A 25904-nucleotide genomic window follows, 5' to 3' on the forward strand; every position below is an offset into this window, starting at 1 on the left:
CTGTTACAAATGCTGCCTCGTGTTCTCAGATGAGAGGAGTCTATATGTTGAGCAGTTTGTTATAACCAAAATTTAACATTTCTGTATTTTCTTTTCACTTTGGGAACTGTAGCATTAGTGACTTCCCGGGCAGTGAGCTGCCAGTCTGGTAGGAGCACTTAATTCTACGCATTTGTCGTGAGATCTTAGAATATACGCTGTCATGTCTTTCATGAGCAACTCAAGACCAAACTACAAGGGCAGGTCTGTGTCACCAACAGACAAATGGAGGTCCAACTGTATTTTATAATTGCACAATATACGGGACATACACTTTGAGAAATGTTCATAGTTAATGATGAATCTTATACGGAAACAAAGAATTAAGAAGCTGAAAAAGGCCCCTCATTTAGTACAGGAGTGCAGTGATTCATTTTACTACAAGTAAAAATGTCAGAATTCGGGAAAACTGGAAGGTAGCAGTACTTGCATTTTCCAGGAAGTTTGAATTTAATGGTGAAACAAAATAGCTTGTTTCAAGCAGGAGTAGCTGAGAGCTGTCCATGAGACTTAAAGACCTCCATCCAAATGCTCAACTCCCACTCTTGTCAGTAGTTGCAGGCTTTTAATCCAGCAGAGGTTCTTTACCAACCTACAGCTATTTCATGACATGCTTGTCAGGGGGCATAAAATCCTAGACAGTGTCCCCTTAAATGAAACACTTGCCTTATGTAACTGAAGAAGTTTTACAGCAGAAAATGGCAAACATCTCACTATTAGTAAGAAGAAATTAACCGTAGCTCTCCTTTTTTGAGGAACCACATAAGTAAGGTGATTTTTTTTCTTGATATATATGAGCAAATTATTGGAAAGTTTTACACAGTTTTAAAAAGCAGAATTTCAGAGTTCAAATAAATTGCAAGCTATTTCACCATTGGACTGCCTGCCTCATAATTAATTCTAAGTTTCTGAAGTTACAGTACTAACATGTGACCAAGAGCAAAATCAGGAAAACCTCTCTTGGACTCTCCCGCAGTTTGTCTTAAGCACACAGCAGACAGGAGCATGAGGCCAGGTGCACTCATCTGCAGATGCAGCTCACATACCTTGAGAAGTACGTAAAGCGTGACAAATTTAAAACTCAGTTGCCCATTTTTAATTTTTGGGGGTGGTAAGGAGATGAGAGAAACAGGAAGGGGGGAAAATGGGGACCAAACTGTCACTGAATGAATGAACACAGAGGGAGTTCTCTGTAACTGTCACAGAGCAGCAGATACAGGAAGATCAAGGCAGTGCCATGCCAGCAGTTAATGTGCTTTTACTTGTTTTTCTTTTTTTCAAATAGCATTAAGTGATGGGGGAAGGGTGGATTTAAATCAAAGTAATTTAAAGCTACCGATTTTAATCTTGTTTTACATTCACACTCCTGTTATTTTCATGAAGGATGATCAGTGACTGGTAACTGCTAAGCCGTATTGATTTGCAACTAAATATAGTCTGCTCTCCATTTGGTATTAGTTTATGCTAACCAGAGGGCCACACAAGCTCCAGCTGAAACATGTATTCTGTTTTACAGGTATTTATCCAACTGGCATTCTCCCTCTTTTCTATTATTTTAATAAACAGACAGTGACTTTTATTAGACATTTTATTTTTCACGTTTGAATCATACTGCCTGAAACTTCAAAAAATAACCATCCATTGAGAATTTTCTGACTTCATTTCCTTATCTGCCATACTAAGTGTTTGTCAGAACACGTCTAATGTTTAAAACAAACTGATTTATTAAAGTGAGCTGCAGCTGAGGATTTAAAACTGAATTCTCATTTCCTCATGCTTCAAAATTTAGAGCTAGCTGATATTTGCTTCTCTTCATATCTAGTCCTTATTCACCAACTTAGAAAGGGAAAACAAGCATTCCAAGTTCCTTGGTCTCTTAACTTTGAATGAAATCCTTTACGACATTAAGGAGACTGAAATGAAAAGAAGTATCTCAGCAAAAGCAGATTTAAAAGTCAATGCATGTACTGTGTCCCTGCCATTGCATAAATGTCAAAGCAGACTGAACCATTTGTTCCTGAAGTCAGAAGACACCAACCCTGTGAGGAAGGCTTTGTCTAACAGTTGTCGGTATGTGAAATAAGTGCAAACTTCACCTGACTGTCCCGTGGCTGCTAGAAGGCTATCAGTGACTCATTGCCAGAACACACCTCAGGTATATTTGAGCTATTAACCCTGTTGTGCTTCAGCCGATCCAGAAGCCCTCTCACCATGAGAGGTGCCTTACACATGTCCCAGCCTGGCCTTGAGAGGTGAAGCTCATCCACAGCCACAGACTGGACATCCAGGAACCTGCCTACTGGAATATCAGCAGGATAAGCAGTGGATTAGACATGGTGCCCTGGTCCTACATCATGCTGGATGGCCCTCATAGATGCAGCTTGGCCACTGAGAGATCTCCCTGATCTCCCAACCGCATTGATGGATTTCAAGTGGTTGCTAGAGAGCAAGCATGCAGGAGTTGTTGCGTTCTTATGGATTTTTGAAAATGAGAAATCCTGATGTGCTGAAGGAGTGAAGCCCCTTTGTTCCTCTGTATAAACATCAGTTATTTTGCTGGTGTGGGGGTAGAAGTAAGCAGAGGTAGTACAACTGCATGTCCCTTCCTTAACATAGCCTGGTAAGAGCACCATTTCCCTTCCCTAATGAAGTGTCTTGTCCAATATTAAAAGAAAAGAATCTTTCAGTAGCCACCTCAAAGAACAATTTAAAAAATAATGTAGGGATCTGATGTTGAAACAAGCTTTCCCAGCAATTACTTGTTAATGGCATCCAGAGGCTGCAAGTAAGGAGCTGGACCCATCGTACCTAGCAATTTATAGCAGCAGTACATGGAACGAGGCAGAGGATTTGAAAGCAAGGAGAATGCTGGGAGCAGGAAAAGGGGAGAGGCTTAAAAACCACAAGTAAGACTTAAGTTTATCCAGCAATTAAACATTGGAATAAAAGCCAGTGCCATGCTCCAAAGCCCTCTGGAAATACAAACTTGAATAAAAAGAGACTCGTTACTTCCTTGTTTGCCCAACCAGATCAGCCAAAGCAGCTTTCCTGCAGCCTGGTGTAGTGCCCAAGCTGTTTGCTGCCCCTCTGGTAGCCCGATGCCCTCAGGTATCTGGGTGTGGCTGGCAATGACAGCTGACAGCTCAAAATTTTGCCCCAGAGATGCCTGGCATGCAGACTCAGAAGGGCTCCATGAGGTGCAAAAGAAATCATCAAACTCCCCAAAGGAGACAAAGCTCAATAGAAGAAAGAGACTCTTGCTGTTCTGTGTTAAAGAGCTCCCTGTTGCCCTCCTCCGTGGAGCCAGGTTGCACTGTGTGTAAGGTGCATCACTCAGCTCATGCTGCAGTCTGCACCCACTGGGGCAGAGGAATGCCATGCTGCAGTGTGCTTCCAGGTTCAAGTGGAAGCATTCCAAGCTGCTGGGCTTCTGACAGTTCTCCAACTGCTCTACCATGCTGTAGTGCTTTACATTACATTGCTTTCCCTGCCAAGAGGTACTGCTGTATTACAGTACAGTTATTTAGCAAAACACAAAACTGATTTTTTCACCTCCAAAATACCAGCTGTTTCCACTGCAATCACAACTATATGCCCTGCTTTGTATTAGACTTTCCTGCTTTTCTGCATATACAACAGATTTTAGGATATCCTTCCCAACTCACTGCTCCTTTTCCCTGCTGTGCTCCCCAAAGCATCTTCAGCTTCCAGCCAAAGGTGTCACTGCTACGTGAGTCCACATGGCAGCTCATTAGGTACATAGTCAGGCAACCTGACAAACTGTAGCAGCAAACACAAGGATGGGAAAAATAACTAGAAACACTGTAGTGACTCACTGCTTCGTTAACCAGACAGCTTTTTGTTAAGTCAGAAATTGCACAAAGTAAGCAAGCTGCAGAGACATTTCATAGCATGGAAAGATTTTTAAGGTATTAGGAGGCATTTGGCTGCTAATTCTCTTCATTTTGGTGTGCTGTTCAGCACTCTTAGGCTGCAAGACAAAACTAGTTCACTGCACTGCAGTGTAGCTAGTTTCCCTTCTACTTTCTAACTATAAAAATAGCCACATTATAATAGACCAAAGGATTCACTTTCTGTTCTTTGGGAGGAGCCAGAATAGTGTCAAAAAATGCATTTTGATAAGGTAGAGTATAGGCAGTCTTTTCCCTTCTTAAACCTTTTGCAATTGTTAAAGATTTGCTGATCCTGAGGTTGCATCCAGGCCATCACTTTTAATAAGAATTTATCTGTCCTTCATTGATTTTTGCATCCGTTTACACTTCTGCTGTCCATAACATAACTTTGACAAGGAGTTTCACATGATAACTGCTGCTCGAAAGCATGTGCCATGTTTGCCTGCTTTGATTCATCTTAGTTAAGACAACACAAGAACTGCAAAGAATCACTCCCCTGCCCCACCTAGTTAACAAAAGCATAAAGCAGCTGCAATTTCTGTAATAAGTCATCACTTTTCTATGGTGAAGAAAGAAATCTTGTTGCCTGACCTGAGATCCGTCCTTCACAATCTCTGGACCCTCCACTACCTTTGAGATGTGGCAATCAGAATTGAATAGTGTGTAAGATATTAATATGTCGTGAATTTAGACAGTGGCATACTGGTAGTTTCTATTTGGTTTACCAGATTGGGTAAACACCCAGAGAGTTTGCTGATGGCTCACAGAGTGCAGTATTTCCTCCCAGCTGGCCCTCAGTCTCTGTAAGAACGTTTTGGGGGATTCACTTCAGAGAGAGCTCTAAAACACTCTGCTGAGATGGCAAGGGAAAATTTGCATCCCCCAGCAACTGCTACCACAGATCTCTTAGCTTTTTACCAAACTTAAGACAGCTAAAAAAAAGTAGCTTTTTTGCGTATGTGTGGGTATCCTTTTATTTTTAAAATATGTGGCGCTTAAAGTAGGAAAAAGGAAGTTGGAAGATAATGTACGATCATGAAGAGGAGAATGGCATTCCAGAACTGTCGTGGAAGAAACATTTGCCATTATCTGTCTAGGGATGCATGCCAAGATCCTTCCTAACTTCCCTCAGCTCACATGAAGCCCTTTTTGTCTAATTTAAAGCGTTACATTTTTATCCAGAGGTGAATTTTTTAGAATCGCCACCACCCACCACATGCTCTCCACCTGTCACTACCTCCGCACAGCAGACCAAAGCCTGCACATGGGGTGCTCACCGGGAGCTCACCCAGGGGCTCAGGTGGCCCCTCTGGCCCTTCCAACAAACCTCGCTTTCCTTATTTTGCTAAAAAAAATAATAATAACAAAAAAAGTGATAAGGCTGTTACTTACTGTTTTTTTCTAGCTTAAGTTCATCTTTGATGCCACTTGGCAGGTTATTTAATCAGTGTACACTTAACCAGCAAAGTAAAGCGCCTTCTGTACTGTCAAATATCTACCAAAAAAATCAACAGTGGACGCTCCACCCCCCATGCTCCCCCACTTCCTGGTCTGCAGTTGCTCAGTACTAGACTACAGTAGGCTTAGGGCTGCACAAGCAGCAGCAGAAGGCAAACACTCTCTTGCATGTTGAGAAGTAATTGTGGTCCCTTCTCTTCCATCTCCTGTTCCTCTGTGAGATCATTTCCAAGTTCCCCACAAGGAGACCCTTCTCCCATATTACTTGGGAGAATACGAAACTCAGCACTTTGAAAGCCGTGCCATCTCCACTCTCTCACTCCTGGAAGTCTTCCCAAAAGCTTGCCAGTTTGGAGCTACTTGAAGCTCACAGCTCCTTTCTCTATTTGTGCATTCAAGAAGCCCCACAAACCAGAGAAGCAGATAGTACATCATTCCCTCTGGCAGGCAGGGAAAAAAACTGATGCATTAAAATCTATACCGCCCAACCAAGGAAATGTTCTTAAGTTCATCCCAGCAAACATTCAAGCCTTAAGAAGTTTCCCAGGTGTCCCCTTCCAAATGCGAAAATCAGTCAGACTTGGCACAGTGATGCACAATTCACTACGCAACCTCATGAGTCTCTGCTGATCCCAAGAGGCATGCTTCCCCAAATATAGCTGCTCCATATAATTGCTTGGCTTATCTCCCTTCTCTTCTACCATGGATCCTAAAACCCTTAAAATTAATTATAGATATGCTTGCAGATCAAGATCTTGTGCAATGCTGTGTTCATCACTTGTTCACAACAGCACTGTCAGTCACAGTGCTCAGATGCAATTTCTCCATGCTTCTTAGTAGCTGCTCAGATACTGCCAAATTAGCAAATGCTGGGAGAAACACCAGAGAAGTTTGTTTAACCCTATTTTAGAATTTCTGGGAGGCATTTTAACACACCATGAGAAAGATAACACAGAACAAAGTTATACCTCTCTCTCTGAGGCAGGCCCTGATTGCTGCCTGGGCGGCACACACAGTGATACACTAGGCCCCATGATCTATCCATGGGGGTCAGCAGGAAGTAGTATCCAAGGTACCTATCCTGGCAACATCTAAATGCAAGTAGCAGAGCACTTTGCAGGCAAAAAAGTCTTTCCCCAAGGCTGTTTAAAATGTGCATGTTCCTGAGTAGCACTCAAGATAGCAGCAATGGTGATTCATTAAGATAATGATTTAAGTAGGAGGCTTAAGAAAGCCAGGGTGGATTAACGTCCAGAGCTTCTCCCCTCCATCCCACCACCTGCTCTTTTAAGAGAAAGGACAAATTCCAAAAGTCGGGAGAGCTATGAATTAACAGCAACTACATCACAACTACAATGCATTTAATTACAGATGTACCACCTCTACTCCAGCCCATCCTCTTTGGCAGGGTCAAGCACAAAATGTTACGGTAAAGGAAAATTTCCTTTGGCTTTAAAAATTATTGGGTTTTACTTTTTTCTTAATTATTATTTATTGGTTTGTTAGTATAGGTAATCCTGAAAAAAGACTATTGTTTTCTTTTTTGAACTAAAATAATTTTCTGTCCACCTTAAAAAAATAAGTTTTCCTCTAATTGTCTTTCCCCACAATTGAATAATGAGATTGGTTTGGTAGACTGATTGCTCTCCATATAATAGTGTAAGTACATACAATGAAAAAAGCATACAAGTCCTTCCCACGCCCCAATACATAATCCAGTTGTGATGAGTTATAAGCTGAAACACGCTTTCTGTCCATAACATGGGGTTAGTGCTTAGACAGTGACAGGTAGCGAATACTTCATCCCACTAAGGGAGAGGCCTTTGTACAATGATTGTGATAGAATACTTTCAGTTGACTTCTGGAGAGATGCACAGGCAACCAGTTTTGCTATTCTCTTGCTCACTCATTTTTGCAACAGGGCATCCCAGTGTATATTGCCCCACTCACTGCTAGCTGTGCTTGGTCTGAACATCTTCTAGGCACTCTATCCCATGCTGATTCTGTACAGAATAGCTTCCTAGAATGCAATCATAGAAAGAGTAAGCATTTGTCTTAAAAAGGGATCATTCCAGAACAGCTATTCCCTATTAATCATTACCAATCACCTCTTCGTTAGTATGATGAAGTTAATTGGGAACAGCTCTTTTATTCAGACTTGTAACTTATCTTGGTTTAAATCAATGACCCTGTTTAGATGTGGCCTTAGTTAGTACAGCATCATGCAATCATAGCAATGGATTCATCAATAAAAATAGACTAACAATTGCAACAGAAGTAGAGCTGCTGTATGGACACAACTGTTTGTTGTAACTCAGGCAGATGATAGGATCAAGAAACATGTTTAAAAAGTAGTTGTTCTTGTAATATTAGATCTTATCAGTACTTGCATGTGACATTTTGTACCTTACGAGTCTCTGGATCTCCTTTGTTCAAACTTGGTTTATTCCTTAGATATAGGGAGACCTTAACACTAGGGAAAATTTGAGTTCTGTAACTTCTTTGTTTGTTAAGTTCTTAGCTTGCAAGATTTCTCATCCAAAAGGGCTGAGAAAGTACCTGGCACATCTTGGATGCTTATTGGATACATTAAATAAATCAAAAGTTTTATGATAAAATTCCACTCCCCCACACCAAACAGATGTAGATGCAAATCAAAGAAGGTTGAAAATTGTACTACATTGATTTTGCTCCAGTTTTCCCCAAATGAAAAAAAACAAACAAACAAACAAAAAACTGCACATGGCTTGAGACAGAAACGTGAAAAATTTCAGCTGTCATGAACAACTGAAAAGAGAAATGGAGGAAAGACAGAAGTCAAAACCAAACTTCACAAGCAGACTGCATAATTTATATACTCTCTAGTGTTCTGCATTTCAGGCATTCCTGTACTTAAACCTAAAGTGAAGGAGTTTTCCTTGGGCTCATCACGTTTACAGAGGAGAGCACCAGGTAGCTTAATGCTGGAAGCTTCCAGCTTACTCAGGGGAAATCGCAGATCTTTGGAGAAGGCTCCTTGCTTGATTTCAGATTCTGAAATGCTGGAGAAGATAGAACCCAACATAGTGAGGATGACTGACACAAGACTGGGCAGAATGTTACTTGAAGGTATACATCGATATACATTACACATGGTATACATTCAGCACAAAAATCCAAGAAAAATCTTGTTCAACTGCCATACCCACCAGACCGTTTCTTGTACCCCTATAACTCCTTGTTCATCTCTCACTTCCCATGTTCACACTGACAAAGCTGCTCCATCCCATGCACTGGGAATCAGGGATCCTTTGTCAAAAACTAACAGGTGATCCAGCCTGCAGTACTTGGTTACAGTAGCTGGATAACTTTCTCTCTGCCCTTGCATACATGCAATCTTAGTCCACATATGTAGTGTTTTATAAGCAACTTTTATGGATTCTTTTCTCCATAGGTGAAAAAGTAAAGAAAGAAGTGAAAGAAAGGGAAAAGGGCAGTTATAAATATACACAAGTTATAAATACACACAAGTCAGATCAGGAAAAACAACAACAATGAAACAACTGAAACCACTTCCAGTCTCTCTATCCAACAAATTATTCACTCTCATGGTCTCTGGCATCATTTCACAGTAACTCCATAAGATGTTCACCTGCTCCTGCAGCTATAAGAAACAAACAGTGAAACAGGAACAAAGAAGTTCCCACCTATGACCAGTGTAATCTCCCAGCAGCACATCACAGAGAGAAAACATTATTATTGTTATAGCTGAGGAAAACCAAACACACATACACACACACACAGCTCTGCTGCTGTGCACTACTAGCACCCTCCTAGTTTTCTATATTCATCTAATATCAGGAGATTTATATTCAGGTCAAAAGCTCATGCTGGCAGGAAAGTACTTTGGAGAAGAGAAGGGAAGTGAAAAAAAAACAGCCTACAGTTTCTTGGCTTGTGACCAGAAGGCTGGATGTGTTCTGTGGAACTAGGCCAAAGCGTTAGTTATTATATTCAGGAGAACATCTGAATCCCAGCTCAAGGGAGCCGAGTTTGCAGCTCTCATTTGTGCTGTATATCAATTGAATATCAAACCATATTTTCTGCCTTCTGAATAATGAAGCTTAATAGTTTGGGACTCCCATATGGTCTATTGTTAAAATATTTCCAAACACTGGCTGCTGCTTTATTTCTGAAGGAAAGATTTCTCTTTGCTATTCAAGCTTTACTTTTTAAAAAGATGCTTGTTAGTAAAAGCTGAATATGTTAATTTTCTAAACATTTACAGCAATATAAGAAGGGCTGAAAAATGAGAGAATAAGGAAAACCAAATTCATTTTTGAAATTTGATTTTTTTTTAAATGTCACATGCAAATGTTTGTTTCAGTCAGAAGCATCTGGTACCACCAGGCTCTGCTGCTCAGAACAGAGGATGCAGGAGCTTTCAGGAACCATGGGCTGTTCAAACAAAGGAGGACCACACAGGCTCAAACCATTCACAAAAGGACCCAGGCCGATTATTTGACTATTACTTACAGGGAAGCTTGACCAGTAATGTAGGCAGCAAATACTGGAGAAACCTGTTCTGTGCACAACACGGGTTCGTCTTTTCACAAGTCCTGCTCTATAATTAGCTACTCATTCCAGGAAGGCACTGCTGATGGACAGAGTGTATCAATTTGGCATATTTAAAAAAAAAAAAAAAGTTAAGAACCTTGTCAAATAATAGAATCATCAGCATAATAAACACTGCAGTGTGTTAGGAATAGGAACTGGTGCGTCTTCCCAGTCACACCAGAGATGAGTATTCTGTTCCATTTGCAAAACAAAGATTTAGTGGCAGAGAGACTAGCTTGCAAAGGCTGTGGTGCCCCAAGCAGCGCGCTCACTGTCCGGCCCTGCTTCCCCGCAGCTCTGTTGGTGTGGAAGGGCTTGGCTGCTTCATAAAGCAGAAGTGAAACTGCGTGGCACTGCAGGGTGGGTGCCAGGCTGAGCTTGGGTCTCTGCCTCTTGCCCTCACTGCAGGGAGCCCCAGGCTCTCCCTGACAGAAGCCCCCACTGTAGCACCGGTCGCATTTCTGCTCAGCAAAACTGAAGGTGCTGTGCTAGGCACTGGCCAACAGTGAAACACCAAAACAGTGCAGCACTTCCTACAGCCCAGGCAGCTAAGCAGAAACTTTTGTTCTCTCCTTTCTCTTCTGTTATAGCCCACATTGCAGCTTCTCATTCCCATATCCTGCTGTCTGCCCACTCCCCCTCCCCATCACCTATCTGCTCACCATCACCTTCCCTGCTCCAATGTGCAGGTCTTCAGAGTCAGCTGTACTGACCCTGAAAATAGTTGCTCATATGCATCAGCTGTCTTCTCCCTGGTCAGGAAGAAATTAATTCCAGTATTTCAGCATTTGCTCTCATTCCAAATCAGGGAGAAAAACTGAAATTGGAGACCTGTTGTAGATCGAACTTCACAAGTTAAAAAAAAAAGAGAGAGAGAGAAACCTATTCATGAACTCATGAACTTTAGTGCATTTTGTCTCCATTTGAAATGGAATGTTTTAGCTTTACTGAAACCAGCGTTGGCTCATTTTGGTTTGGTGGCCTGACCCGAGAAATTTTGTTCTGAGTCAGTACAGTCTTGAACTGTTTTTATTCCCACCGCTGTGCACAGCCTCACAGGCACTGCAGTTTGGCAGCCCGATAAACCCGCTTGCACCTCTGGCTCAGTCTCCCTGGAAGGCAATTCCCGTAGCACAGAAGTGCCCCACGGTTCCAGAGACAGCCATAATGGCACGTGGGAAGGCCAGGGCTTGGAGTCCAGAAGAAGATGGGTCTGTCAGACCAGTGCTCTCTGAGCAGCTGTGCACTGCTACGAATACAGCACAAGGTTTTGAACAGATTCTGAGCGAAACCTTTTAGACCAGCTGAAGAAAAGCATAATAAAGAGGTATTCCCATTCAGTTAGCGAAGACCCAGTAGTGTAATATTTCTGTTAAAAGAGCATGTTTATTAATTCCACAGGTGAATAGAAGTCTAGAATTAGATTTTTCTATGAAAAAAACACCTGCTATTTCAAAGAAACTGTATTTTTTTCCCCCCTGAAAAAACCACTCCAAAGGAAAACTCAAATCAAGCTCAGACTGACCAGAGCAGCACCTCCCTGCAGACGTTCTCACACATTGACTTAAAAATAATCCAGTGAACAAAGCTCACTCTTACAGAAATTTCCCCAGCAAGGAACTTAAATTACAGCAATATCAGCACCCCTCCGCCTCATACACAGCTCCTGCAGTGACCCAAGGACTGCAGGGTGGAGTTCATCAACCAAGTGTAACGTCTAGTTCAAACAAGGATCAAAGTAGAGGTTTTGCAACAGATGTCTGAATCTTGCTGCTTCTAGCTGAGGAATGGGCATGGTTCTTATAACTTCTCAAAGTAGTTCTTTTAGGAAATCAGTAGAAGATAAACAAGTGCATCATGACAACTCATTAGAGCTCATTTTCCTATCAAGACTTCAAATATAACCTCATTTGTCTGGGCTTCTGTCATTCTTTCTTTCCTCATAACACACACTGAAGTCTCCAGATTAGTTTCTCTTCTTCTTTCCTGCCTGTGAGTTATGTGGGAAATAAAGGGTTTATTTTCTCTTCTCTCTTCTCCTCCCAAACCTCAATCCCAACTTTCTCTTTTCTAGTTTAATCAGTGGAGTTCTCTCTTTCCTCTTAAGCACCGTGTTTCTCTGGACACAGGTGAAAAACATTTCTGGATCATTTCACTCAGGGTTCCTTTCTGTCCTCCAGAGAAGCAACAGATGGCTTCTGGGACACTTTGCTTCTTTTCCTCTCCTGGAAGAAAGCCAAAGATTACTCAACTCTCTTTTCCTCAGATATGCCACTGAGCACACTAACCTATCCCTATTTTCCACCCACACTGAAGGAGCTGTGAGATTTCCAAACTTGTCTGAAGAGCTTAGTCCTAAATTCAGCTTGTCCTACAAGAGACCAGACGTGAAACTAACACCAATGCTTAAGAGTTCTAATGATATCTCAAAGCAGGTGAAGACCATTATTGTCAGATTCCTAGCATGCAACAAGACTAGTAGGGAGCACTGAGAGATACGGGGTAGCAAGAGACCAAATTCACTCACAGTTGCAGTCCACAAGATCACACTGAACTCAGAGAGCAGTAAACGTAGCTGCTGGTTTTCCAGACCAGCTAGAGGACGCCTGGTGTTGGAAGGCCTGAGATAATCCCCAGATTACCCCCTCAGCACAGCTAGTGGGAGAAAACGTCACTTTGCATGGTGAAGCCAGGGAGTATGCTTTGATTTCATGTTAATGAACATTACCATAGAGACCAATTTCATTCCCCTCTCAATTTATGATATATTTAAGGACCAGAATGAGCATTTTGTTTTGTGCTACAACAGCAACATACCACAGCACTGTGCAATAACAGGAGAGGGAGAGAAAGAAGAAAAAAATCCAGGTGGCAGACACTTACTGATCCAACCGCTGCACAAAATGAAGGCTTGAGTGCACATTTTTGCCTGATTGCATATCTGTCTCTGCTACCCATCTAATCTGCTTAGAAAACTGGTTTTGAAGGATATGGTTCAGACATACCATACCACTTGCACAGGGGGTGGGGAGGGGGGGTGGGGAGGGGGAAAAAAAGTGCTGCAGCTGCAAAAGATAAAATAGAGACAACTAATTTTCTCAGAGGTTGCAACACAACCTCTCCCCCTCCTCCACATGCAGTCACTGCACTGGCAGGATGAACTGGAGATTCTCCAGCGTAAGCAAGAAGGCACAACAAGGTGTGCAGGCCCTTCTCCACCCCGATACCCACAGCCCTTGGGGGTACCACAGAAAGCAAAGGCTGACAACCAGCTGAATGGTGACATTCCTCCACCTGCTCATTTCAGTTGTGTTACCATTTTTAAGGGGGTTACATGAGAAATGCTCTTCACTAGATGTTATGCCAAGACAACAATGAACACAAGGAAGTTGCAAAGTCCTGTTGTACAAATTGGTGGCTGGGTTCTGAACTTTCATTGTGTGATTCAGTTTCCCCTGTCATCCAAGCCATTTTGCAAACTCTACACATACGCGCATTTAAGCCATGTGTCCTGAAATTGAAACAGCTGAAGGGGATGGGAGGGGCAGGGAGAGAAGGGAACCACTGGATTTCTGGTGACAGTGTCTAAAATACACATTTGCACAAGGAAGTCTCATTTTAGGTAGTCACTTAGCAAAACAACTGTTGCTGATAGGCAAGAGGTACAGTTTAAAGTGACCAGCAGACAAAAAATAGGCCAAATAAATAACTGCAGTCTAAAGGGAGTGGGTGGATGTGCTCCCTCAAAAGTAACAGAAAACACATGGATTACCAATGGGCGACCCAAAGTCAAGATTAGCAGACCCTGATTTCAGTTGCACTGTAGCAGTGATATTACCTAGCAGAAGCAAAACTGAAATCAGAGTCCAACCCAGGACGTCAGAGAAGCAGCTGCTTTGGGTATTTAATGCCTAAAATTTCAACTTAGGTTGCTTTGTTTCAGTAGTTTGAGCTGCCTTTGCAGAAGGGCTAGCAGCTTTGCCCTGCTGGCATGTGATCTCTAAGGGTGTCTTCTAAATGGAATTGGACTTTTTTGGGGTGGGGATGAGGGAAAGGAGGTGGATATTGTTTATTATGAAGGAAGACAGCATGATAAGTTTATTGGCACTTTTTTGTCTCTTTTGACAAAGGTATGTTTTCCTTTATTTTCTTGCCAATACATACACTTACCCACTCCTCTGTGCTCTCCTACATGTAGACCTATCTGCTCTTTGAAAGTACCAGAAATGCCAGTTGTGGTCTTTGTGGGGTCTTTGAGGTTGCATTGTGCAAGTGCTTACTCCCTGTCTGAAGTGAAATACAAGGGTTTTTCTCATGCATATAAATAATTTTTCAGCTTTCCAGAATAATAATTGCTTACGGAAATTAAACATCTGCAAGCAATAAAATCCCCATACAAACAAAAAGACAGTTTCAGTCCGACTAAAATGCTTTTCTTTGTTAATTGCTAAGAATACCACTTTCTTGTCACTTACAATGGTAATTTCATTAGTTCTCTAATTACCAAAATATTTCAGTCCTTTCTCTTTCATGACAGAATGGAATAGGTCCAATTCCTATCTCCGCATCAACTCATTTAGTTTATCGTTTGGTTATGCAGGACCAAATGAGAAACAGGCTGTTACATCTAGCCAGAGCAGAGATCAACTGTGTGGACAGCAGAGTCCACCTGCAGACCTCTTCTCTCCCTTTATCACCCACAGTCTCCCCAGGACTCTGCCAAATTTTAAGTACTATGCTACGGAGCACAGCTGCTGTGGCAACTAGGTACTGCAAGTGCAGAGGGGCCGAAATGCTGATAACATGAGAATGCTTAGAATAGCTGATGTCAGGGGGAGAGAAGGGGGACACCAGCTGAATGTGCATCACACAATGAAACAAGTCAGTTGGGAAAAAGCCCACATAGGATTGCTTAGGGACATAGAACTAAAAGGGCTTTCGCTGTTTTCAGAACTGTATATCATCTCTTTCTTTGCAACTTGGTACAAAAACATGGGCAACAAAATTTTTACAACGTAGTATGTTATTATACAGGAGAAGCACTAGTCATTCATGAGTATGTTTTCTATATTCAAGAATCTAAGTCGCAGTACTTGTCCTCTATCTACTGAAGGGAAGAAAGGCCAAGCCCAGCTCACTCAAGGTCAAATAGCAAGTTCAGCAGATAACGATGACAAGGACTTGTTTACATCTAAATCCCATTCAACAGAATTACCCATTAGATGGAAGAGATGTTAAACAACCCCATGCATCAGAAATTACTAATGCTCTGCCAGGTCGGCTGTGATACAGAGCTGAGAACTTACACGTTCTCTGACCCCCCCACCCCACTTTTCCCACTCTGGTGTCATTCCAAAGGCCACGTGATGAGATTTTCCTAATCAGCAATTAAATAGTTAATGCTTACATTACAGCAGATGGAACGGGAGTTGCTGCAGGGAAGGTATGCAGAGGGAAGGAGGAGAAAAGAGAAAATAGAGGGGTAAAAGTAAGCACAGAAACAATCCTGAAGCAAAGCAGTTTTCCCATTAAAAGGAGTGATTGGTTGACTAGACAGCGTAACCCTTAAGACTTAGTCTGGACTAGAATAAAATGCTATATTGTTGAAGGTGTTTGAACGGCACAGTGTAAGCAAGGCTCACAGCCTTTAAGCATGTGGTAGCCAAGGTAGATGCTAATTAGGACATGTTCACTAACACGTCTTAATGTTCCACTCTTAAATCCTTGCCTAAGAACTCAAGACTATGCAAAGGAAACGTCTCTGATGTTGTCCCAGTGATTGTAAGTGCAACTGTACAACATACGACGTTGCAAAGAAATCAGGATGCCAAGGAATATCCCATGTCTTACACCCATTATTTTCCATATGATTGTTGAATGTTCATCAACATTTGCATTGTAAAATGTTCAACCTATATTGTTCTGAACAACATGCTATGATACTTTTCCTCTAAAAATCTAATCAAAGCTCTAAATGCCAATAGGAAAAGAGACTCTAGACTAACAGTATATACTCTTGCAAAACTTCTTTTGCTCAGTGTTTGCTCAGGCAGATTTGGGAAGGAGGGGGTGGGGGAAAGAAAAGAGGGCAAAGAAAAGTGTGCCCAGGGCCTTAGCAACACCATCATTTTGACAATCCATTACCAGATTTGTAATTGAAAACAAGTCCCACTTCAGTAGGGGAGCCAGATGCATCCACAGAGAACTTGTTCAGAGACATGCTACAATAAATACCAGGAGTATTACGAATGTTGTAACTTCTTCTTAACCCTTCAAGCAGTATTTTGGGAACCGCCTGTCAGTTTGAAAGACTGATCGTTTTCCTCTTGGCTTGTTTTAGGCTCTAGGTGTGCCCCTAACCAAATAGGCTTACCACTTAAAAGCTTAATTGCACCTGTGGCTTAAACCTTATCCCAGACAGTATTTGGGAGCATTTGGATTTGGGCGTTTCAGGTGTGGGATTGGAGCCTGCATTCACAAACAGAGCTAGACAAGTCAGAGTAGGAGCCCCTGGTGCATGCAGACTACGCCAGGCAGCAAGGGATGAGGAAGGAAGAAGTGCTTCTTCCATTCTGATCACATTTATCTGTATTTACATTTCCCAAGTTGGGTTTGAGTAATGTCCACCTTCCTTGTTTGTGACTGAGGGCAGGTTTCACAGTCTCAGATTTCTTTTCCTCAGCATAAAAGATCAAAGTTTGAGCCACTTGTGCAACTTAGGTGTTTACAGTGAACTGGTCTAATCGCATGGCAAGCCCTCCCTCCATTATCAAAGTCACACTTTCCTTCCATATGCACCAGGAAGGACCAGGAAGAGAGTGCCCACATCAGGCTTGGATTATAACCGCCATTCCTTCTGTCTGCCCTTACACTGGAACTAAAACACAGCATGCCAGCAAAGGGTCTAATGGATTCCTTTGTCTGCATGGCTGGCAAGTCATCCCAGGCTGTGTTTTTAAAGAAGCTTTTAAGAAGCAACCAAATACAGTGTGAAGAACCAAAAAGAAAGAGTAAGTTCCCTTTGCTCACCATTTTGTATTCTGAGGTACTACAGATACATGTGTATCTTACTGCCCCAGGAAATATAAATAAATACAGCATAATATGAGTCCATGCTTGCATGCTTTGTCTTTTCTCATCTCATTCTATCCTCATGAAAGGACATGCAAACTCTCTGGGTCTCAGTTTTGTAAGCTATAAAAATTGAGTTAAATTTTAGGGATTTGTGAAATAGTTTTAATTAATAATCGCAAAGCGCACATCTTCAGATGGAAGGCATTGTATAAATATTAATAAGTGCTGCCTATTGGCAGTGTGCTTGTCCCTGAGGAATCATAAGCATCATGAATGGATCAAAGAGGGCATGTAGCTCTGAGAGACAGAGCAGTGGGAGTTGGCTCTGTGTTTAACTATTTGTTAAAGTAGATCCTCAAGACTGTTGTGGATATTCCCTATCAAGTTACAGCAGCTTTCAATTAAAATTACATTTTATCCTTAGGCAAAATTCCACAGTGTACCTTTTAATGTTTGCAGAGCACATTTTCACTCATGTAGATCTGTCTTCTACATACATTTACCAATAGATCTTTGTAAATAGGGGTCAAACCAACTGGGAAATGGAGATTTTCACTCAATTCTGATCTAAATACATCCCCCTCACCTAGCTTCATTACCTAGTGGCAGTGCTGTGGCAAGAAGCGGGATAGGGCAGCTGTTTCCTTCATGATGTTAATGAGATGGGGATGATCTGGCAACACTTCAGCTGTGGAGCAGAACTCTGCATGGTAAAGGTGCTGCTTCTGTTTTCCTGGGCATCTCCCAAGCACACCGAGCACAAAGCAGGGCTCTGGATGGGCTCGGGGAGGATGCCGTGCTGGGTGTGCTGGCACAGCCCCACAGCATGAGTCCCATTGCCTGGGGATGCATGGCCAGGCTCAGCAGGAGAAGGAAGCCACAGCCTCCTCAGGAATGCCAGATGGCCGCGGGCCTCTGCTCTGTTTTCCAAAGAGGTGCTTACGTTTGTTTCTCTTAAGGGTCCAGTGAGCCTATGGGGCTTGTTGCTGGGGGCAGAGGTGGGGAAGGGGGAACAGTTGCTTTGTCAGTTTTTGAGTTGTTTTGTTGTTGTTATTGTTTTTTAAACATTAGAAGACAACAGGGAGCAGGAACTAAGGATCCTGAGGAAAATTCAGTCTCATTGGCTGACTTATCACCTCTCTCAGTGTAGTGAGTCTTCACAGACACTTTCTGCCCACTGTGCAGCAGCCAGGGCTTCCTGGGAGCTTTACAAGCTGGAGATATGGCCAGCCAAAGGGTCCTGCCTGCTCTGTGAGGCCTGCATACAGCTCAGTTTCTCAGCAGGTGAACACCAATGGTTCTGAGTCCAGCTCATCCCAGCCCGGTCTCCACAGCTTCTGCTTTTCACAGTTGCTGCTAAAGCTATGCTGTGGCTACCTCTGAATTTGTCTACACTGGGGCCACTGGAACAGATAGCTTAGTGCTAGTAATGAGAACAAAAATTGAACAGCATCAGTACCCTCAGGGTGATTGTAATTGTGTCCCTGAACCGCCCAGAGGGAGTGCAGCAACCAGATAGCAAGATGGGGTTAACAATACTTAACACTTAGTTGTTAAAAAGGGGAGGAATTTGGAAGATGCCCAGGGCAGACAACATCTTGATATCCAAGGAAAATAAATAAATAAATAAAAGCCCCCAAAATGAATTTCCTCTTGGGGTACAGTAAAGACTGGATGCTCACAACATAAGCTGAGTGGTCACCAAAACAACAGCCTATAAACACTTGAATCTACTTGCTAAGTTCTGCTAAAAGAAAAGATAGAAAATAGAACTGTATGTTGACACCAAGTATCGTAGATCTTGCCACAGTGCCAGAAAGGGACTGTGAAACGAAACGAGAGGGACAGGAGATGAATTTCTTCCTCAGCCACTCTAGGGAATAAGTAGTGTTTTTGTAGGAAACTTGGGCACCAGGTCTAGTAAATATCTCTCCATAAACTCTAACCTGAAAGAATTGCTTTGGAAAAGGTCATACCACCTCCTGTTCCCAGAATTAAGTTAATTAGCACTTGTTCCTCTCTGTATAAGTTCAGGGATCCTCCCACAAAGGAGGCACACAACCAAATCATTAAAAGATGTACACATGCTGTCTTAAGCAAACACGCTTATTTGTAGTATCACTAAGATTACTTCTGGTCATCCATATGGAAAAACATTCCATTGGAAGGAAAGCACACTGGGAGATTAGCATAACCAATGCTTTGCCAGGTACAAGGAGCACAGTTCTGCTCAGTAGGTGTACTGATATTTTAGTTTCTCTTTGTGGGTGACTTTTATCAGGTACAGCATCAGCCTTTCATGCCAAAGGAAATATTTGAACTATAGGAATTTTCTCTTACTGATTTTGAAAGATTTGCAATGCTTTTTCCCTTCTGACACACTTTGTTTTCCTTATTCTGTCCAGGCATTTCTGCTACATACGTTACTGAAGTATTTCATTTCCCCTCCATGTGATCAGCTACGTGCATTGAGAGAAAGTAAATCCAGGTAAGACTTGCTATCAGTTATATCTGGGTGCAACTGAAGTTTGATCAGCAATGAAGGTCAATACACTGCTCTGTATTTTCTGTCCTCAAAAAAAGTTACACAGTTCACTTACTGAAAGAAGAAAGGAAAAAAAACAACCCTAGCCTACCCTGTGGTTCTTTGGCACAGAAACATTGTTGTAGATGTCTGCCACAATACTCACTGCTGGTTTGCAACAGTTGTTTAAAGGCAGAAACTCAAGTGTTTAATTACAGACGTGTGGAGCATAATCTGACTTCAGCATAGCATAAACTACGCAGGATGCTAAACCCTACTTCTTAAGCTGGGAGCTTTTCTGACAGACAGCCATGACTGCTTGCACTGAACACAGCCTTGAACCTGCTAAGCAAGAAATGAAGGAGGATAGGCTCCAGTTCCCCTGGCAGAACACTGCTTTGCAGGCCCATAAAAAGGGTCCAAAGACTATTTGTGTCAACTCCCTAAACCACAAACCACAGCTAGCCCTCCGTCTGAAGCAGTTGCACACTGCTCCTTGCAAAACTGAAGCAAGATATTTTAGCACACAGATCACCTTCTCTGGGGGCCCACCCATCCTTTTGGGTCTCTTTCCATTCCTTATCAAAGGCTTTCAGACCTTCTGCCTGGGAAGCACCAGAAAGTAGGGCATGTTTGCCTCCACATTTGGCACCCTTCTGTTCCACTGTTGCCCTGTTCTCCTGACCAGGGTGCAGCTTACTCACCCAGACTGGTTTCTCTGATACCAAGAGTGGGGTAATACGTAGAGAATTACATATAAAAAATGAGAAAGTGGCAACTTTGACATTTGAAACTGAATGCAATTCGGGGTGCACTCAGTATTTCAGCTTTAAACTTCAAAATAAACAAAGCAAACCTGAATTGTAGCGAACAAATAGCTTATGGGCAGCTCAGACTTGTCCTACACTTTCAAGCCAACCATTTCCCATAAATACTCATCATTTCAAACATGGGAAAGGGGGAGAGGAGACAAAACAAATTGAGTCAACTGCTTACTGTCTTTCTGATTCAGAGTCCTCAGCAGATGTAAGACAGAAAACAGTTCTGTGAAAAAGTTCCTTTCTATGTATCTGGGACAGCCCCCAAAATTTTTACCAGAGGAGAAGAGGACAAGAACTAAACTGTGAAGTTGTCCACACCCTAGCAGGAATTCAGTCATTTTTCACCTCCCACAGGTATCATTAGCATGCTACTGAGAGCAGAAAAAAAAGCAACTGAGATCAAACACAAGCTAGTAACAAAGGTCTTCCTCCTGTCATCCTGCAATGGGCCAGAATTTCTGGCTGCAGCTAGCCTTCTTCTGAAAGGCTGGGTTAATTCAGAGTTCCTTTTTAAAAGAAGTGCCACACTACGAACGTGCTACAGCTGCGGCACAGAAAGTGCAGAAGGCAGGAAGTCTGACGTTCACACCAACCTCGGCCCCTTCACTCACACCTCTCTTCAAATGTGCTTTAGCACATGGAGCCCACATTTTCACATTCTCAGAACTAACTTTATCTATCACATTGCAAGCTGAAGAGAATTTTTAAAATTGTGCAAATCCCTCTTTTTAAATTCAAAGAATCGCTCTACTGAGGTAACCATTTTAATTATAAAGATTACAATCTGTTCACCTCTCTGATTTTTTGCACTAAGTTGCTACACTCTTTTTTAAATAATCTGTCTAATTTTTACAAACTAAAATACAAATGGAAACACCATACCAACTGTTGTCACAGTCTAAAAATGTCTGGATTTTCAAACTTAAGTCCACCCTTGTATAAAAGGGCCACACACATGTAGGTGTCAATCAGATGCTGTGGCAAAACAGAGGGACCCAGGCTGAGATTTCAGACTAGCACAGACTTTCCTGGACAGAAACAGAGTGCCCGTACTCACCATCTGGAATGATTTCTGCATTTTAAATTGCAGATTCTTGAATTTGACCTGAAAGGCAACTTGCTTGATTTCTGCATCTCCTGTTTTGTAGTGTTGATGATAGAAGTGGGAGAAGAGGGAAATAAAGACAAGCACAATATATACAGGGCTACATAGTATTTATACCTAATAATAAGATTGAGACTGCCTTTGCAGACAACTCAGGAGGTCCGTTCTGTGGCAGGAAATTCTGTAGCCAACACTGTGCATTTTTATTCCATTCTTTTAAAGAAACTATCTCCATTCTCCTCCTCTCAGCAGCAGGATTAAAATAAAATAAAATAAAAAGTTAAAGTATTTGTAGGAAATGGCTAACAAATGGGTAGAAAAGTCTGGAGATTCCTCAGCATAGGAAAGCCACAGGCAGAAATTAGCTATGGCAAGTAAATGGGGACAACAAAACACAGCATTGTCCAGCGTTTGACACTCAGCAAAAGGCTGGTGATGGGTGGAAAGAGCCAACCCACATGGTACTGCGAGGTCTCGAGCACTGTTTTGAATCAGGTAAGCTAATATCTCCTGTACCTGTTCTAAACCACATAGTAATACATGGCCTCCGTTTCTTTTGTTTTCTTGTTTTTCCTTCTGGCTGCTCTCTTCAGAGTAGCATCTATCTTGAAGAATATCTTGTATTTTCTTTTAGTCTCTGAAAAAGAACCCCAAACATGTGGCAGGGGCACACAGATTTGGAAGCCTTTGCATGTTTATCCTTACTGATAAGCCTGCAGTCTTCGCTGCAAGCACATCAGCTTGTGTCTGCAGCATAACTTTATTCTAGTCAATGCCTTCCTAGGAACAGGCCTCCTCAGAACTGGGCAATATGTTTAACCCTTTAGGGGCTGATATAAACAGGCTCTAGTGTGGAAAACCTATTTTCCCTTCTCAGTGATGTATATTGTTTTTCATACATCTTTGAAAAACAAGCAAGCAATCAAGACAGGCCTGCTCTGAGTCAGCAGCATTACTGATACTACAGATACTACCAGGGAGATTTAAACCCAAAAGAGCTCCATCTTCCCAAAACCCTGTGGTTCTGTGCAGATCAAAAGCACTGTCCATTTAAAATAAAGAGTTGCAGCTATCTAAATTGCAGATTGAATGTATGAAAATTCATTAAGAGGACAGGACTTGTTGAAATTATATTGTGTTATTAATTGGAGACTGTCAACTGGAGGTATTTGGATTTCTAGAACTGGGAATCAACCACAATTCTAAGACATCTGATCTTATTCTAGTAGGTTGAATAAACATGCTCATACAGCTTTGTTAATATTTGTATTCTCAGTTCACACACACAAATGCATGCCAAGGACAAATATCCAGAAAGTCAGCAGGGATTTCCCAAAGATGAGATGTGAAGAGCTTGGACTGCCTAAAAATCACAAACAAGTGGCTTTTCTCTGGCAGCAGGTTCCATTTATTTCCTCCCACTTGCTCTTTCCCCATCTCCTTCCTACACCCCTGAGTCAACATCCACCGGGCAAGTTTCAGTTAAGCATGTGCTTTGCCAGAGGTGTTTGTAAATCAGGTTTTTAAGTTTATTTATAGTACACACGCACAGTGCCTTCATCATTTCAGGCATGAAAAGCCAGGTGGAAGGAACATGAATTCATCAACTGATGCATAGAAAACTACCTCCCCTGTATTTGTCTTCTTCTGCAATCCAGCTCAAATTTGGGTTGAAATAAAATATTTTTTCCTCTTTTATCTCCTCCTCATTATTCGTAACATACATGATCACTCTACTGAATTTCCACATGAAAAATTCTAGAGGAAGCCAACTTTTGGCAAAAACAGCAGCCCATGAGACAATACAAGGACTCTATGAACATTATCCCAACAGTTGGAAAATAGTGCAGTAAATAGAACTGAGTGAAACTTGCAGGCAAAGTTCACGTGTCCAGCACTCCTTGCATCTGGCAAACTGCAAGTTTCATTAAGCATTGTTTGTCCTAAATGGACATACCTGACCCAGGTGAACAGTTTGTCTTCTCATAAGAAAAGCGTAACATGACCACAAGATGATTTACAAGCAGAAAAGCATGTGTGTACAGAAGCAAATCTCTGAGCCCAATTCCAACCCAAGAAAATAATATTGCTGATGGTTTGGCTTTTCCATCTAAGTGCAACTCAAGTCAGGTTTTACTGTATAAACTTTTGCTATTGCAGAGAGATGCCACATTTTGCTTCTCATTCTGTAACATCCAGTAGCCAGGCCTTTCAAATCAAAGAGTATATTCATGGTCAGCTTTAACATGAGTATGACTTACCTATTCTTAAATAATGGAAGTTGCTGAAAAAATGTTTCCTCAGCTGCAAGTAAAAGCAGAGCAAGTACTCAGACTAATGGCTCAGAAGCCTCAACATTAGGAGGCAGCACAGAGGTGTTCTCCAAGGAGAAGAAAAGGACACGCTAGACAATTTGCTAACGCCAAGCTAGGAAGAAGCTAGCTGCACACCCAAATGCCTCAGGAGAGGGCTGAGTCCATCCCTCTTTCCACAAGAGCAGCTTTCTAAATAAAGACTTCTTTACACACAGGACTTAGGAAACTTAATTCAGATTAACTGAAGTTGTGAAGTTAAAGCAAACTAGCTAAACCCCATTATATCTCTGCATAGGAACACTCATTCAGTATTAAAAGGAACTTTAATTTTATTTAGTTTTATTGAATTAGAAGCATTTTAATTCTAAGTAAGAGCGTCCATGCAGAGATGAATGAGCTGAACAAAGAATAAAGTTGCATGTTATGTTGGAATTCAGTGTGGCATAGGAAGTCCCCCCACTTGCATGCTGAAGTTCCTTCAGCCACCCACACTTTAAAATAAGCTAACTAAAATTATATATTCAATTTTTCTAAATATCCATGTCTACAAATCTCAAGCTGCATTACAAACAGACACACACACACAAAACAAAAAAAAGCAAGCAATCACAGAAGAACTCTGGCTCTAAATTTGTCTTTTCTTTCAATTTACAAGAGCATCTGTGTTGATCGGAATAAAAGTATTAGCAGGTAAACATGAGGAAAAAGACAACAGCACATGAGAAATATTCATGGCATTACTTCATGTAGTGAAATGACTAACAACAGATCCCAGCCACAACTGTGCAGCAGTTTGCTTATGGGCCTGGATCTAGGTTCAACTTCTGCCATTTCCATGACCTAAATCTACCCACCTACCGGAAAGGACTGTTCTCAAGTTTTAGAAGCAATGCTGTGGTGCTTGTAAGTAATTTGGTTTGTTTCCAGCTTACCTGAGCAATCCAAACCTCTTACAGCTTCTTGCAGGGCCATACAACACTACAACTCAGCTGCACAGACAGAGCAGTTTTTCATCAAAAGTACTCAGCAAAAATCATTTCACAGAAGAGAAATGGAAAGTCATGGTAAAGTCGTATCTGTACAATGATACCACTCACATAGATGGACTACAGAGGTCCAGCTAGCAAAAGGGATACTGATCAACTGCTCTTCTGCCCTGGTGCTTACGAGGGAGGAGTAGGGAAGAATACAGTCACGCCTTACTGAAGAGGATAAATCCTATCATTCGGTAATACCACCTAGAATACAGTCTCTCAGGATCCTCTCCAGGAATCTACTGAGAGACCAAGAACATTTACTACATTCACTAGGCATAGCATGCAGGGAAGATATGAGACAACACAAGGCCACGCACAGTTCAGAAAGACTTCTGTACGGACAGAAGTGGAAAGGACTAAAACCAAAGGATAGAGATATGTAACATTGAGTACTACAGAAAAAGTGCACAGATAAATGACAGCTGCCTGGAGTGATTGCTGGTCTGTAGACAACAGTGCACTCAGTGGTGCACTGAGGAGCAGTACCACACCTCATCTTCCCTGACCCACAGAAAGTTCAAGACAGAGCCACTGGAGTACAGTGGTGCAGCTGACCTGTGGGGCTCCTTAGTCTCCAGTTCAAGATTCAGGGAGTCAGGAGTCAGCAAGAATGGATTAACTGCAAAAATGTTGTACATGAAGGAAATTACCCAGCTAACATATAACATTCATGTAAAGGCTAAAAACTCTCTTGCCTTAGGGCATAAGCCAAACCACTTACTTCCTTTATGGGCAAGTTATTCCTTGGTTGTTTGTTTTAGGAGTTGTACCTTTCCCTCAAGCATCTGGTGCTTGCCTCTCTTGGAGAGAGGATGCCAGACTAGATAGACAGATCATGGCTTCTTTCTGGTATGGCAATTACTGCATTCCATCCTGGAAGGGGGAGAACACACTGGGGAAAGCAAGGAATGTTAGATGGCAAGTTCCAATAACGTACAGCTCCATTAAATAGCTTTTCCTCTCCATCTGGCCCTGCACTCTCACGCCAGCCTTACAGTGGAAGCACACAGCAACAGGGCAT

At 42.0% G+C, this 25904-nt stretch overlaps 1 protein-coding gene and 1 long non-coding RNA gene across 17 annotated transcripts in view; one reads left to right on the plus strand and one right to left on the minus strand.

The window, feature by feature from the left end:
• The window catches only part of LOC107051622, a 77053-nt gene that overhangs the window by 45566 nt on the left and 5583 nt on the right, over positions 1 to 25904 (plus strand). For both annotated transcript variants that reach the window (XR_001463294.4, XR_005840104.2), the window contains one exon: positions 19487 to 19569. This is a non-coding gene — a long non-coding RNA (uncharacterized LOC107051622). The remainder of the gene's footprint in view (positions 1 to 19486; positions 19570 to 25904) is intronic.
• The window catches only part of HIC2 (hypermethylated in cancer 2), a 75403-nt gene that overhangs the window by 29142 nt on the left and 20357 nt on the right, over positions 1 to 25904 (minus strand). For 2 of the 15 annotated variants that reach the window (XM_040647985.2, XM_046901111.1), the window contains exon 1: positions 5346 to 5462. The gene's annotated coding sequence lies outside the window, so the exon portion shown is untranslated. 15 annotated transcript variants of the gene reach the window in all.

This window comes from Gallus gallus, chromosome 15 (assembly GCF_016699485.2).
Source record: "Gallus gallus isolate bGalGal1 chromosome 15, bGalGal1.mat.broiler.GRCg7b, whole genome shotgun sequence".
Taxonomy (NCBI): Eukaryota; Metazoa; Chordata; class Aves; order Galliformes; family Phasianidae; genus Gallus; species Gallus gallus.